This window comes from Triticum aestivum, chromosome 2B, assembly GCF_018294505.1.
Source record: "Triticum aestivum cultivar Chinese Spring chromosome 2B, IWGSC CS RefSeq v2.1, whole genome shotgun sequence".
Classification (NCBI taxonomy): domain Eukaryota; kingdom Viridiplantae; phylum Streptophyta; class Magnoliopsida; order Poales; family Poaceae; genus Triticum; species Triticum aestivum.
Window position 1 is genome coordinate 750487394 of NC_057798.1, and position 17909 is coordinate 750505302.

The window sequence follows — 17909 nt, forward strand, 5'->3', positions numbered from 1 at the left end:
TACAAAGCTATGTAATTGCTTTACGTTATCACTAAGCAATAGCGATACTCGTAGAAGCAATGGTTAGCGAGACGACCACGACGCTACGATGGAGATCAAGGTGTTAAGCCGGTGACGATGGAGATCATGATGTTGCTTTGGTGATGGAGATAAAAACACAAGATGATGATGGCCATATCATGTCACATATTTTGATTGCATGTGATGTTTATCTTTTATTTCAGGCTCATGCCCATGGCGAGAGCTATGAGATCTCTGACAAGTACTTTGCCTACAAGATGGAGGAGAATAGCTCAACCAGTGAGCATGTGCTTAGAATGTCTGAGTACTACAATCGCTTGAATCAAGTGGGAGTTAATCTTCCAGATAAGATAGTGATTGACAGAGTTCTCTAGTCACTATCACCAAGTTACTAGAACTTCGTGATGAACTATAATATGCAAGGGTACGAAAATGATTCCCGTGCTCTTCGTGATGCTGAAATTGACGAAGGCAGAAATCAAGAAAGAGCATCAAGTGTTGACGATTAAACAAGACCACTAGTTTCAAGAAAAGGAAAAAGGTAAAGAAAGGGAACTTCAAGAATAATGGCAAGCAAGTTGTCACTCCCCTGAATAAGATTGAAGGTGGACCTAAGCCTGAAACTGAGTGCTTCTACTACAAAGGAAATGGTCACTAGAAGCAGAACTACCCCAAATATTTGGCGGATAAGAAGGATGGCAAAGTGAACAAAGGTATATTTGATATACATTTTATGGATGTGTACCTTGCTAGTGCTCATAGTAGCCCCTGGGTATTTGATACCTGTTCGGTTGCAAAAGGTTAGCAACTCGAAATAGAAGTTGCAGAATAAATAGAGACTAGTTGAGGGTGAAGTGGCGATGAGTGTTGGAAGTGGTTCGAAGATTGATATGATCATCATCGCACACTCCCTATACTTTCAGGATTAGTGTTGAGCCTAAATAAATGTTATTTGGTGTTTGCGTTGAGCATGAATTTGATTATATCATGTTTATTGCAATATAGTTATTCATTTAAGAAAGAGAATAATTGTTATTCTGTTTACATGAATAAAACCTTCTATGGTCATACACCCATTGTTAATGGTTTATTGAATCTTGATTGTAGTGATCACATATTCATAATATTGATGCCAAAAGATGCAAAGTTGATAATGATAGTGCAACTTATTTGTGGCACTGCTGTTTGGGTCATATCGGTGTAAAGTGTATGAAGAAACTCCATGCAGATGGACTTTTTGAATCACTTGATTATGAATCATTTGATATTTGTGAACCGTGCCTTATGGGCAAGATGACTAAAACTCCGTTCTCCGGAACAATGGAATGAGCTAATGACTTACTGGAAATAATACATATCGATGTATGCGGTCTGATGAGTGTTGAGGCTCGTGGTGAGTATCGTTATTTTCTGACCTTCACAGATGATTTGAGCAGATAAAACACAAGTCTGAAACATTTGAAAAGTTCAAAGGATTTTAGAGTGAAGTGGAGAATCATTGTAACAAGAAAATGAAGTTTCTATGATCTGATCGTGGAGGTGAATATTTGAACTATGAGTTTGGCCTTCATTTAAAACAATGTGAAATAGTTTCACAGCTCACGCCACCTGGAACACCACAGCGTAATGGTGTGTCCGAACGTCGTAACCGCACTTTATTAGAGTGCGGTCTATGATGTCTCTTATCGATTTACCGCTATCAGTTTGGGGTTATCCATTAGAGACAGCTGCATTCACGTTAAACATGGCACCATCAAAATCCGTTGAGACGACACCGTATGAACTGTGGTTTGGCAATAAACCTAAGCTGTTGTTTCTTAAATTTTGAGGATGTGATGCTTATGTCAAAAGGCTTCATCCTGATAAGCTCAAAGCCAAATCGGAGAAGTGTGTCTTCATAGGATACCCTAAGGAAACAATTGGGTACACCTTCTACCACATATCCGAAGGCAAGATCTTTGTTGCTAAGAATGGAACTTTTCTAGAGAAGGAGTTTCTATCGAAAGAAGTGAGTGGGAGGAAAGTAGAACTTGATGAGGTAATTGTACCTTCTCCTAATTTGGAAAGTATCTCATCCGAGAAATCAGTTCCCGTGATACCTACACAACCTAGAGAGGAAGCTAATGATAAAGATCATGAAACTTCAGATCAAGTTGCTACAGAACCTCATAGGTCAAACAGAGCACGATTCGCACCAGAGTGGTACGGTAATCATGTTCTGGAGGTCATGTTACTTGAAGATGACGAACCTACGAACTATTAAGAAGCTATGATGAGCCCAGATTCCGATAAATGGCTTGAGGCCATGAAATCTGAGATAGGATCCATGTATGAGAACAAAGTGTGGACTTTGGTGAATTTGCCCGATGATTGGCGACCCATTGAGAATAAATGGATCTTCTCAGAGGAAGACGGACGCTAATGGTAGTGTTACTATCTACAAAGCGCGACTTGTCGCAAAAAGGTTTTCGACAAATTTAAGGTCTTGACTACAATGAGATTTTCTCAACTGTAGTGATGCTTAAGTGCGTTCGAATCATGTTAACAATAGCCATATTTTATGAAATCTGGCAAATGGATGTCAAAACTGCATTCCTTAAATTGATATCTATAAGAAGAGTTGTATATGATGCAACCAGAAGGTTTTGTCGATCCTAAAGGTGCTAACAAAGTATGCAAGCTCCAGCGATCCATTTATGGACTGGTGCAAGCATCTCAGAATTGGAATATACACTTTGATGAGTTGATCAAAGCATATAGTTTTATACAGACTTGCGGTGAAGCCTGTATTTACAAGAAAGTGGGTGGGAGCACTATAGCCTTTCTGATAAGTATATGTGAATGACATATTGTTGATCAGAAATAATGTAGAATTTTCTGGAAAGCATAAAGGATAGTTTCAAAGGAGTTTTTCAAAGAAAAGACCTCGATGAAGTTGCTTACATATTGGGCATCAAGATCTATAGAGATAGATCGAGATGCTTGATAAGATTTTTCAATGAGTACATACCTTGACAAGATTTTGAAGTAGTTCAAAATGGAACAGTCAAAGAAGGAGTTCTTGCCTGTGTTGCAAGGTGTAAAGTGGAGTAAGACTCAAAATCCGACCACAGCAGAAAAAAGAAAGAGAATGAAAGTCATTCCCTATGCCTCAGCCATAGGTTCTATAAAGTATGCTATGCTGTGTACCAGACCTATTGTGTACCTTATCATGAGTTTGGCAAGGGGGTACGATAGTGATCCAGGAGTGGCTCACTGGACAACGATCAAAGTTATCCTTAGTTACCTAAGAGGACTAAGGAAATATTTCTTGGTTATGGAGGTGATAAAGAGTTCGTCGTAAAGAGTTACATTGATGCAAGCTTTTACACCGATCCGGATGACTCATCTGGTTCTCAATCTGGATGCATATTGAAAGTGGGAGAAATTAGCTAGAGTAGCTCCATGCAGAGCATTGTAGACATAGAAAATTTGCAAAATACATAAGGCTCCGAATATTGCAGACCCGTTGACTAAACTTCTCTCACAAGCAAAACATGATCACACCTTAGTACTCTTTGGGTGTTAATCACATAGCAACGTGAACTAGATTATTGACTCTAGTAAACCCTTTGCTTGTTGGTCACATGACGATGTGAACTATGGGTGTTAATCACATACAGATGTGAACTATTAGTGTTAAATCACATGGCGATGTGAACTAGATTATTGACTCTAGTGCAACTGGGAGACTGAAGGAAATATGCCCTAGAGACAATAATAAAGTTGTTATTTATATTTCCTTACATCATGATAAAAATTTATTATTCATGCTACAATTGTATTAATCAGAAATTTAGTACATGTGTGACTACATAGACAAAACAAAGTGTCCCTAGTATGCCTCTACTTGACTAGCTCATTAATCAAAGATAGTTATGTTTCCTGACCATAGACATGTGTTGTCATTTGATGAATGGGATCACATCATTAGAGAATGATGTGATGGACAAGACCCATCCATTAGCTTAGCATAATGATCTTTAAGTTCTATTGCTACTGCTTTAGTAATTACTTATACATGTTCCTCTAACTATGAGATTATGCAACTCCAGAATACTGAAGGAACACCTTGTGTGCTATCAAATGTCACAACGTAACTGGGTGATTATAAAGATACTCTACAGGTGTCTCTGAAGGTGTTTGTTGGGTTGGCATAGATCGAGATTAGGATTTGTCACTCCGTGTATCAGAGAGGTATCTCTAGGCCCTCTCGGTAATGCTCATCACTATAAGCCTTGCAGGCAATGTGACTAATGAGTAAGTTACAGGAGTATGCATTATGGAACGAGTAAAGAGACTTTCCGGTAACAAGATTGAACTAGGTATGATGATACCGACGATCGAATCTCGGGCAAGTAACATACCGATGACAAAGGGAACAACGTATGTTGTTGTGTTGTTTGACCGATAAAGATCTTCATAGAATATGTAGGAGCCAATATGAGCATCCAGGTTCCGCTATTCGTTATTGATTGTAGATGTGTCTCGATCATGTCTACATAGTTCTCGAACCCATAGGGTCCGCACGCTTAACGTTCGATGATGATTTGTATTATGAGTTGTGTGTTTTGTGACCGAAGTTTGTTCGGAGTCCCGGATGAGATCACGAACATGACGAGGAGTCTCAAAATGGTCGAGAGGTAAATATCCATATATTGGAAGGTTATATTCGGACATCGGAATTGTTCTGAGTGATTCGCATATTTTTCTGGAGTACCGAGGGGTTTCCGGAACCCCCCGGGGAAGTTTTGGGCCAACATGGGCCTAAGGCAGAGAGAGGGAAGCCCGCGGGGGTGGCCGAGTGCCCTCCTCCTAGGGAGTCCGAATAGGACAAGGAGGAGGGGCGAAGCCCCCCTTCCCTTTCCCTCTCCCTCTCCTTCCTATTCCCTCCGGTGGAGAAAGGAAAGGGGGGACGAATCCTACTTCGATTAGGAGCCCAAGTAGGACTCCCCCCATGGCACGCCCCTCCTGGTCGCCGTCCTCTCCCCCCTCCTTTATATACATGGGCAGGGGGCACCCCAAAGGCACACCAATTGTTCTCTTAGCCGTGTGCGGTGCCCCCCTCCACAGTTTATTCCTCTGGTCATAGTGTCGTAGTGCTTAGGCGAAGCCCTGCAAGGATCACATCACCAACACCGTCACCAGACTGTCGTGCTGATGGAACTCTCCCTCGACCCTCTACTGGATCAAGAGTTCGAGGGACGTCATCGAGCTGAACGTGTGCTGAACACGGAGGTGTCGTACTTCCGGTACTTGGATCGGTTGGATCGTGAAGACGTTCGACTACATCAATCGTGTTAACTAACGCTTCCATTTTAGGTCTACGAGGGTACGTGGACACATTCTCCCCCTCTCGTTGCTATGCATCTCCTAGATAGATCTTGCGTGATCGTAGGAATTTTTTTGAAATTGCATGCTATGTTTCCCAACAGTACCATATACTAGAACCTTCTGTAACATAATTACTTGATGTGCCACATCATATTTTTGTTTACGTGGTAATGCATGATACTCTTGTGATGCTCCCGCTGTGAGAGGTCTTACACGAACAATGCAACTTGTGGCAATGTTAGTAACTATCATGGGGCTTGTCCAGAAGAGATTTAGCGAGCGGTTTCCATCCCACTAGTTATGTTTGGAGGGGTTGTCTAATTTAGATGGTTTCTTTGTGCACTTCTAGGTCTATCCCTAGCTGAGAGCTCGCTTGCACAGGGCGAAGGTGGCGGTAACATAGGGTGACGAGAAAATGGTTGAGCAGTGCAGCGGAGGTGGTGGGGGGAGTGGATGGTTGTTGGATGAGGATGTGGTTTCCATCTTTGCCTCTTGATAATATTAATTTTTGTAAGAAATTCAAAAGGTTTTAATTGTGAAATACCAGCCCCCCCCCCCTTGTGAACTATAAGTTATGTAATCATAAACATTTATCTCAAGATTGAAAAGGAGGTAAAAATCTTAGAAATTGTCCTATATATATTAGGTGAATGGTTAATGTTGTGCACCTATTATGTTGGATTGAACCATACATATGAATAATTGTTAGATTCATCTGCAGATGGCACCTTTAGATGCATGACCCAAGCTCAAGCTCGAAATGTTTGGACGTCATGATGGAAAACTATGTCCAAATGGCATATTAAGAGGGTTCCAGCTACAAAGCTAAACTCTACCCAGGAGGTTCAAAGTTAAAATGCCAAACCTGGTATGCGTATGTCTATGTATCCTTTTAATAATGCATCATCTAGTACTTATGATATTGCTAATTTTGTGAACTTGTTGAGCGAAATAAAGAACATGTTGGCGTCAAAATATCTTCAACAATAATGCAAGTACGAATACTGCCAAAATAATGATTATAGGACTTATCATTGATATAATTAATGTGGGAGAAATAATTTTCCTACTAGATTTGTGGGAATGATTAAGTGATGAAACTACATCAAGACCTAGAACCATTTTTTTGTTAAATTAGCACTCTCTTTGATAAAGTTAAAACTCCATAATCATATAGATTTGATGAAGCATAGGTTGACACCATTTAAAATTGACACTGGAGAGACTCTCAAGCATATTCAAGCCATCTTAGATAAAAATTGGGAGAAAAGAAGAAACAAAACCATGCATGCTAAAATTGAACCTAAAATTAAGCATAGCATAAATATGTGAAAATGGTTGGTAGTGTACACTATGTTTTATTGATGTAATTAAATTTATTATGATGAGTGTACCCTCTCCGAGTACTACTTGCAACAAACAAATTACTGAACATATAGGACTACCTATTTTAAAGGGTGAGGGGGAGAAATATAATCAAGAAGCCAATATCCCTATAAAATTAGAGGGCCGTTTGGAACCAATTAAAATGATTACCATTAATAATTTTCATTGTTATGCTCTCCGTGATTGTAGTGCTAGTGTTTATACAATTCTTACATCCTTATATAAAGTGATGGGATCTTGCTCAGTCCACTATGTAAAAGCTAGTGCTATAATATAAGTTATGCTCCCATTAAGTATCATTCTGGACATAGAGACCCATCATGTGTGTCCAATTGTTTTGGGAAGGAGGGCGGTCCCAACATAATTCATGGGTATTTAGATGAATACCACTTCTTTTTGGTGAAAAAACCGTAATTACATTATTTATATGAAATATGTATTCAACAAATATACAACTCATGTGCACATCACGTCTACTTCTCACACTACCCCCACAACGTGTCCCATATATCATCCCATGGCCCAATTATGCAACCCAAAGCCCATTAGGAGTTCAAGACGTAGTGGGCAATGGCACAGGGGTATCATAATGGGTTCTCTTGGGGGCGCTCGACAACACACATGCACACACGCACGCGCGCGCGCGCACACACACAGAGAGAGAGAGAGAGAGAGAGCTACAAGGGCTTCAGTGTCGGGGGTGTCAATGGCCATTGAATTTTTTTATAGGGCGTTAGACATTGGTATTTTCAGAGGATCATGGCGTACGAGGCTTGGAGGACGGAAGGTGCACCACAGTGGCATCGGTGCCTCGTGGAGTCAAGGCGTGGCCATGGGCAACATGTGTAGGGCGCGCGTGCGAGAGGGACATACATACCAATGGGAACACATGGTGAAGAGGTAGGAGAAGACGAGCCTGTGGTGCGGGTGCACATGGTTAGGTCTACGGATCCGTGCGCGATAGGGCATACATCACACACGTCTGTTTCACAGAGTATGGACGATGTCGCACATGATTCACTTATAAGAAGAAATGCATGCTATGAAATCACTCATCACATGCTTTGCTTTATGTAAACTATGTTCATGACATCGCACACGATTCACTCGGACCAACCGTGTACGATCTAGCACGCCATCGCACACAAAACGTGCGCACACCAACCAATATGCTTAGAGCGCTTGTTCATACCGGTCATTCATTCCAACACGAGCTAAGCTGCAGAAATTGAACAACCTGCCGTTTCTAAAAGTAGGGTTCAAACCATTATTTAAAGTAATACCAATATAAATGTTTTGGCATATGTGTAACAAACAAAGGTTTTCAGGTTAAACAATGTTCGACCAACCTGTCCTTTTGACCCCAGTCTGAGCATGCGTTTCATAAACATATATTCAAGACTTGTTTTGTGTGCAAGCCCACGTGATCAATGCCACACGGAACAAGAGCCACGTGAATCTATACATGTGGAAGTTCCATGCCTAGCGCGGAATCCTTTTTCTCATGCTATAACGCGCGCGTGCAGATGGTTGATTCTGGTCAAGTCGTCAGTCATTACGGGCACAATGGATTTCGTGAATAATTTTGTTATAGCTAGCCAAACAGATTGTTTAATGCTGACTAATGTTTAAATTTATGAAAGTAAGTACGTCATCCTAAATATTTTTCGGTGCGATCGACGGCCTTTCTTAAGAAACAAGTAGAAATGACGGTTACTGTTTGAAGTAAGCTAATTTATCATAGTTATACCGAAAACATCTTATATCTTTTGTTTATTAATTGGAGGCACCATACGAGACACCACGTTAATCGTAAAGACTAATCAATTACATCCATCTGATTAAATTACAATGTATTTGTAGCCGTAGATGAAGCATAACATGCCCCTTGGTTGTCCCACGTATGTGAGTTGTCTGGTCCTTGGACTCTATCTTCTAATGATTCTCTAACCATACCAGACCGTCAAATCATCTATCAATGTCTATGATGAAATTTCCACTACTTCCAACTAATTAAGCATCCATCTGGTCAGCTCAAAAGAAAAAGAAAATCATCTAATATGTTCCCTCCTCTACGCCTCCTACCGTCCCTAACCTCTAGCTTACAGGTGGTCCATCAGATCAGCCGCTCCTCTCATGCCCCTAATCACCGCATCACGTGAGTCATCCAGTGCTTGGAATCCATCTCCTAATGATTTCATAAAAAACTGATGTATTTTGTTGATCCCGTCAGAGATACAACCCGCTGCAAGAAGCATGTTTCATGGTTGAAAACCCGGATCTGATGATCTCGCAGGTCAGCGTAGACTTCCTGATGAGCGTGTTTTTTTAGAACGAAGGCTCAAGCAGAGCCCGGCTTTGAATTAACAAAGCCATCAACCGGCCAGGAATTACAATCGCCCTTACAACGAGAAAGAAAACAAAGAAACTAAAAGCGGCAGATACAAGGTGCTACCAAAACAGCCTACAAGCACCACAACAGAAAGCACAAGAAGAACTACAGTAAAACTAGCTTAATGCTCAAGGAGCCCTTCGACGCGAATGAAACACCGAAGCATGATAGCGAGAGAACTTCAAGAGGAAAACCCGCCTAGTGGAGATGAACACGCCCTCATCCACTCCGAAAGCAGACCACCGTCATTGAACCTTCCCTCTCCAATTCCGAAGGGGACCCCTGCCCCTCACCCTGGATCGAAGGGCGCCGGACCATCGGAAATTGGAGCAACTCACCCTAGAGCAAAGGAACGGTATATATTCTGGAGCACCTTGGGAGATTCTCAGCATGACCAACCCACTGAGCAAAGATCTCCAGGAGAAGAGCCCAACCGCAGCTCACTGAGTCATACACGAAGAAACGAAGCTGCTGAAGGACGAGGACGCCGATGAAACAAATAGCAGAGTTGATAAGCGACCGTAGCTGAGATAAGATCAATGCTCAATGAATTAATGTCCAAACCGCCCACACCGTGTTGCTGCTCACTGGGAGAGGAACCCTATCCCCTCCCCTACCATGGCAATGGCGCCGACTCACCGGCAAGCGCACACACACACGGCCGGTCTACAAGACAAATACAAGGAGCTAATCTTGTGAAAATTGGCTTCCTGTCGCTACCTCCAGCTGCCATGTCGCTGCTCGCCGGAAAACCACATCGAAACGCCAGCGCACACGCCCAACTCGCCCAAGACGGCACCTTCAGCAAGATGACGGCGCGGATGCCGCGCCGCTGCCGCCAATTCCAGAACTGGCTAAGGTTTTCACCCGGGTATGAGAAGGGAGGGGGCGGGGATCGAACCTCGACGGCGCCTTCGAGAAGGGGAACGACGCCGGCAGGCGTCGCCGCCGTCGTGACCAGAAAGCCGGCCAAAGATTTCTCTCGGACCGATCTCGCACCTCCGGCGTCCCCACCTTCCATGGATCCGGCGACCATCGACCGCCACAGACCACATCCAGTGGGGAAAAGGCGAAGGAAGGGGGAGGAAGGACCTCCAGATCTGACTCGCAGCCAGGGGCACCAGGCCACCCGCCGCGACCTGCGCCTGACGCCTCCACCGCTCGCCGCCCGCACAGCCAAGGGGGAGGAGGAGCACCAGCGAGCGCCGCTTGCCGCAGAGCCGGCGTCGCCGCACCGCCCGAGGCCGCCGCCTCGGCTTCCGAAGCCCTCCGCGAGAAGACGAAGCAGCAAGGCCTCGCCGCCGCCTTCCTTGGCAGTCGCACAGCCATCGCCGGCAACCCCTCTGGCGGCGGCGAGGAGTGGGAGGGAGGTGGAGGGGGTTCGGCGGCTAGGGTTGGGTCGCCGCCCGCGTCGCCCCGAGCGGAAAGGGGGGGGGGGGGGGGGGGAGACGACCCATATCTTGATTTTTTCTGGCGACCCATATCCTGATGAGCGTGTTATGGCGTTGCCCAAAGCCGATGGCCGATATGTGCTGATGGCCGGTAGTTTTGACGTTGAGAAGCACGTGTAGATGAAGCAATCGGGAGGCAGGAGAAATAATTCCGGCGGCTGGATGTGTACGTACACGGTACGCATACACTAATTGATCCTGGAGCGGACAAACGACACTAACGGGATGCAGGTATTTGAGGCGTGTTTATTATTTTTTTTTCCTTTGCAAATATATGGAACGTGCCTCTTTCCTTCTTTTGCTTGATGTTTGTGGCTCACCGGCGCATCATGTTCCGGCCTCCATGCCATGGTGAGGAGAAAAAACAGTTGCTCCTAGAGTAGACGATAAAGTGCTGGCACAATCTACACACTAGAAGTCTGCTTTGGTCGTCGGTAAGCAATTTTCACATCATCAAACAAAAGAGCACGATCTAGATCTTTGCCAACCCAACATGATTTTTCACAAGCGGACAGTACCAATATTAAAAAAAAACAATACAAACAATAAAAATTACAAGGCACTGAACGAGTCTCCCAATAGTTGAACAGTGTGGTTTACATTCAGGATATGATCTGTACGACATGCATGGCAATGTGAATACATGCAGTAAGTTTAGTTGACAAGCTTCTCCGTGCCCGGCACTACCTGCGTATACACCTAAACTCCAATGATAACCAGAAAAATAGCAAGCATGGTTCAGCCAGAATTAATTTGATAGCATTATGAATTAACTTAGGCAAAACCGTATTTTAATATATTTTTAAAGTATAAATTTGACATGTCTGTATAACATATATATAGACACATATATACATATGAAGAAATTTTATAATTTTCAAGCTGAGAAGAATAAAACATTCAGTTAATGCGCAATAATTAAGCGACATTAGGTAATGGTAACATATACATGCTGTGAAAATGTATTTAAACTACAGTAAGTACATATCACAAGTTATCATAATATTTTTTTGAGTGAAAACTATCATACTATATCAGTCAAATCCACAAAAATATTATATTATATTATATTATATAGTATTACATACACAAAGAATTAAATAAAAATAAAAACCTATGTATGCCATAAATGTGTATACCTAAGATACCGTGGTGCAAGATTTGCTCAAATATAATATAGTTATGATTTCCCAAAATAGAGTTTAAATGTAATTTTTCAAATAAATTATATAATAGAATTGGTGATTTAATGATAATAAGAAGTTAGTGATATATCATGCAAAATAATACATAAGAAAATCATATTAAATATAATGAGAGTACTTATATAATACATATGTATGTGGCGAGAGACCATGTTTTGTGTCACATTTACTAAAAGGTTTCCAAAATACAAATATACAAAACTGATTTTCCAGAATTATAAGTAGCACTGAAAACCGACATCTAAAAACATAGTTAAAATTAATAAGTGTAAATTATCAATTTTAATTTATTCAACAATTAAACTTCCAGTCTGTACATTTACTTTCCTAAGGCTAATATACATGTCACTTTTGTCTACACCAACTACCGGTATGTTTAATATTTGAGACGTTCAGTGTGGCATGCTTCTGTAGTAAAGTATTGAAGATATGCAATCCTTTTTCCATAGATTTAATCATCCGACTGGACAGTTGGAACAACTATATATATATATATATATATATATATATATATATATATATATATATATTGAATTTCTAAAATATCACACACAAATATAAAGATGGTGCGAACTAACCGAGTCTTCTGTCATGAGCAAAGAAGCGGACATTACTAGGAGAAAACTTGAAGCCACCTTCCATAAAAAAAAATCAAGATTTCTCAAAGACGGTGCACAGATTACTTGATGGATGGTGCCAGCATGTAGGGGGGATAGAGGAGGTAGTACACTTATGATTGCATCTTCAGTATCTGGTGTTTTTTTTTAACAGTTGAATTTGTTCGATTTTCGGTGAGCATAGACCAAAGTTGTTATAAAAACGAAAAGTACACATTTATTATGTTATACTTATTTTATCGACGGTGATGAAAAATACCCCTTGCTTAATCCAAAAGCCTTGACAAGAACAAATAAGATGAATTAACTAATTGAATTATGATATATACTTACTGTTCAAAATTAAGTTACTTATAGGATATTTGGGTCATGTTTCGGGATGCTAACACATGTGAGCAATTTGTTTTCCATCTTTTGTAAAATGAAATATAATCACTTTCACGATTATTGGACTTTCAAGATATTATTGCTCTATTTTCGTATTCACCATTCCCTCAATGGTCCGCACACAACAAATGTATTTTTTCCACTAGATGGAAACGAAGCATGGTTACGAAAGTATTGAACCAATGGATCATTAAAAAACTAGCCCGTGCACCGTGCAGATGCACGGGTTGATGACTAGTGGAGTCTAACTACTACTCCCTAAACCTCGGTATATGGGGCATTAACGTTAACATCGGGCATTTTACTCCCTAAACTCTGTCAAAGTGGACTGATTGATGGCACAACACTTTTTCCTATTTGTAGAAATGACAACCTATGCAACACAAAAAAAAAGGTACGGGTTAAGGTAAAAAATAATTGGTAAAATGGATTTAAAAAATATTATTTAATCATTCCCACAAATCACAAATGACAAATCGATTAGAAACATTATTGGAAGAAAAAATATGGCAAACTTTTTTTGGGAGGGGTGTCAAGTTTTATGAATGTTAACAAAATGTTGCAGAGGTTCCTCAATTTCCCTAGTTTGTCATGATATGTCCTACCGGTTAGTTTTCTTAAATGGTTCGGAATTCTCTGATTTTTAAATCCCATATTTTAGTACATTTCCGGAATGTTATGGATATTTTACCAGACCTCCATGTTCATTTATTTTACTTTTCCTCCTATTTTCATTTTTTGAGTATGTTTCATTGCTATTTACAAATATTTTTGTCATTTTTTGTGTTATATCACTGGTGGCACGTGTAAGAAACTATCGGCATACAACCCTACATTACACCTTGGCTAACGCCAATGGACAAATGTGTCATCTATGGTCAACAAAAAAGTTAATGGGGCTCAATGTGAGAACAAGGCGTCGCTCCGTTGGCTAGGATCTTGAGTATGCAGCCAGCCCGCCCATGTTCGAGCCTCAGCTCATGTGGTGCTCACAGAGTTCTCTTCTATTAAAAAATACCAACATGGTTTAGCCCTAGTTCGTATCTTTTCCTAATGGAGCTCAAACTTATCAGTCTCAAATTTGGGAAAAAAATTAAATTGAATAAATAATTCAGGATCCAAAATAACTTTCCTAGTCAATTTTCAAATGTGAACTAATTTCTCAATTGATGTAAAAGTTGATCTCAAAGTCGAACTTTTGCAATTCTTTCTTGTTCCCCTTAGTCAGCATGCCCACTCCACTTTTTGTTTTCTTCTTCTTTTGCCAGGTTGAAAGAAATCGCTTACTATTAGGACATAGTGTTTTGTACCACTTAGGGCTACTTGATTTATTTTCATATTGCATCAGATTTGTACTATTTCATAACCTCCCGCCCTATGAAAACGTATTCTTCTTCTCTACTATCAGTTGTTGCTCGGACCACAAGGGCCACCATTTTGACAACAACTACCGGTTGCAGGATGATTGGAGCACTTGATTTAATTGGATGCCAAAGCTCCGACAAAACAAATTGGGCCACGTAGAGGCCAATGCAGGCTAACATGCGAAGAGCCACCAACGACCAAAATGGCCGTAGCGCTAGGAGAGAGCAAAAACCATCAAGTTAATCGAGCTCATAACAAAAATATCCAAAAATTGCACTCATAAAAAATATCCAAAAAGGAAACCTCAAATATTAATTAATCCAGCTCATCTCCGGGTTCAGATTTCGTGAAGATCCCAATTCATTTGTGAGGTATGTGATGGTTTCATGTACCAGGAGTACCCTAGCCGACCTAGACTCGGCCCAACATGACTCGTTGCATTCAATGACCTGTTACTCAGCCCCTGGCCTCACCAGGATGCACATCTACTTGGCGGTCAAGTCAAGGAGTTTGGAGGTCGCGGAAGATCCTCGGTCGGTAGCAATCGACCTACAACTTTGTAAATCCTCTCCTGGTCCCCATATATACGTAAGGCTAGGGCTTGATCATAGATCATCAAATCTCAATATACCTATGTGATCCTTGCGATCTCACCCACCATACACAATACCATTAATCTCATATGAGACTAGCTCCATTGGTACATCCAAGCAGGAGTAGAGTTTTACCTTCATTGTGACGGTCGAACCTGGGTAATCCCCTTGTGTGAATCCCCTTGGTACTTCCGTCTATCGAGGTTACTGCCGGTATGACGAACGGACAGTATGCAAGAATAGCAAATTCAAACATATTTTCATAAATTTATTTATTTCTAGCTTCCTGGGTCTTTTTCTCAAGCAGATCACAAATAAATAAATAAATTATATTCCCTCCGATCAAAATTAATTGTCGCAACTTTAGTACAACTTTCAGCTTTAGTACAACTCTAAAGTTGTACCAAAACTGCGGCAGTTAATTTGGATCGGAGGGAGTAAATAATTAGCACATGGTTCACTCTAATATCTATACACTTTTTTTTGGATGTTTTTGAAAATTTCAACTCAGTTTTGTTTTTTTGAAAATATAGACAACATGATCGGAGCACAAGATCTACTCTTCAGGAGGGAGGGGGTAGAAGATTGCGTGTGTGAGATAGAAGGTCGTGTGATGATTGATGAGTTGGCAACACGTCTATGAGTTGGGTGGTTTATCGGAGATGAAATATGGGCGACAGTCAGAATTAATCAACCGACTACATACCTGAACAGGAGTTGAACTAAAATGTCATTTAGTTAGGTGCACGCGACGAACCGGAGCTGTACAAATATTATGGCTTCTTCTTCACTTGAGTATGACTTGGTAGCCAGGTAACACTGTATCGATGGAAGATAACCTACGTCGTTAACCTTGCCTATATGCAGACGCACGCACTCACGAATGCGATAGAAACTTTCTCCATCTTTTTCGCTGACAAAGGTGCTGAGCTAATCCGGGTAATTAAGAAGCAACGTACTACTTGACCCGGTAATTCGTGTATAGCAGCTTAGTTAATGTACTGAGGTGTTCTGCATCCGTTGCATAACATAAAAACGTTTTTGACACTACACTAATGTCAAGACGCTTTTATATTATGAAACAAAGAGAGTAGATTATACCTTCAAAAAATACCCTTTCTTTAGAATGTATAGTGTATAATGAATCTCCATACTGATCTAAAACGTTTTATATAATAATTTGCAGAGGAAATGGATTATAATTAAACATGATCTACTCGAACCTGCAATGCATAGCTACTTATTGGCTCGGTGGGTTTGCCCATCCATACGTGGCTGCATGGTACCCTGCAATGCTTTTGATCTTCTGTCAAGTTGCATGCATCGTCAACTACAACAACGAAAGAAAATGGGCGATCTAATTGCTTGGTTATTTAGTCAAATATATTTGGCGGGAAGAGACAGAATAAACTTTTTCAAGCGAACTGGTACACAACTTTTTATGTAAAGTTAATTTGTTTTGACTTTTGACCGGGTGCGTGGACGGACGTGGTAAAAGTAGAAAAGAAAAATCACGCGTGATACCTCTGCCACTTTTCATCGCAGCATGCGTGAGTGACTGCGGCCTGGAACACCTATTTGATCACGTCAAAAAAAAGAGGAGCATATTTTTTTAAGACAATAGACTAAATAAGTTAGAACAACTCCAACGCGCCGACCCAAGCGGATGGTGGATTTATCCGCCTTTTGTCCGTTTGGGTCGGTCCGGCGGACATCAACATCCGCTTCCACGTTTGGGTCGGCGCATCCGCCCAACGCTGGCCCGACCCATTTTGACGGCACGGGAAAAAATGCAAACATTTTGAAAATTAAAACAAATTTTAATTAAACATTAAAGACGACCATGAAGGCCGGCGATAGTCCACGCATCCACTTCTAAACATAAAAAAGCTAACTACGAGGCGGTGTGCTGCCCTAGGCGTCCTCGTCATCGTCGTCGGGGCCAGTGTGGTCGATGAGCATCGGCACAGGGTCGGCCCAGGGGAACGTCGTGTTCCAGACGGCGTTGATGTCGGGCGTGGGCTGTGCCGCCGCTGCCGCTGCCTATGCCTACCAATTAGGTTTCTACTAACTAAAACTAGGAAGTCAGAGTTTTTCCATCCAAAAAAGCCTTTCTAGTTTAAGATCTACATTTCTAGATATTATGGTAGTTCGACCCCGGAATTCGTTGTTGCCTGCGCCGCCGCTTCCTGGGCTCGGCGTGCCACCTCCTCCGCCTCGCTGCTCCTCCTCGGCGTCGCGCTTGAGCATCTCGAGGTATTCGCTGTGGCGGCGCTCCTCGTCCAGCCGGCGCTGGCGCCATTGTTCGAGGTATGCCGCCTCCTGCGCCGGCATCGCCCCCATCCAGACTGGCGGAGCACTGACCCACTCGTGCACTCGCCCGGTCCATGAGTAGCGCTGGATGGGGGTCGGCTCCGGCTCTGGCTCGGCCTTGATGGGGCAAGGCGGGGCCACCGGCGGCACGACGCAGTCGCCCGCCGTGAAGAGGGCCATGGCCTCCGCCATGGCCGCCTGGTACGCCACCTCCTCTTTCTCCCTACGACGTTTCTCCTCTTCGCTCTCCCGAAGGACGACCGCCATTGCCGCCTGGTAGGCGGCCACCGCCTCCTGGTCCTCGTCACGGACGACGAGGGAGGGTCGGCGGCGCCTTGCGGCCGACTTCGCGGATGTCGTGCCGCCTGGCCTCCTCATGCTCGATGGCGAACCAACAAGCCCAGTTGGGCGAGTCGAAGGCGTACGCGGTGTCACTGCGTTGCTCGGGCGTCAGCTGCGTCCGCCGATGCCGCACCTCCTCTGTGTGCACCCAAGCTGACCGCGGCGTCGCCGGCACTGGGATCCTCTCCGGATCTAGATGTCAGTCGTGCGATAGGGTGACATCGAGGTACGGGAGAGGCATGCGATTCAGCCAGTGCCACTCCGCCTGGTGCACTGGCACGTTGACGCAATGCGTCTGCCGGCAAGCTGGCACCAGCGGAGGCAGGGGAGCTCAGGGGGAAAAGGGATGGCGTGGGCCTTGCCCTTGGCTTTGTTGCTGCCGGCGCCGGAGAAAAGCCCCATCTGGGGTGACTAGGGTGTTGGAGAACGCGGTAATTCAAAAACTTTCCTATGATCACGCAAGA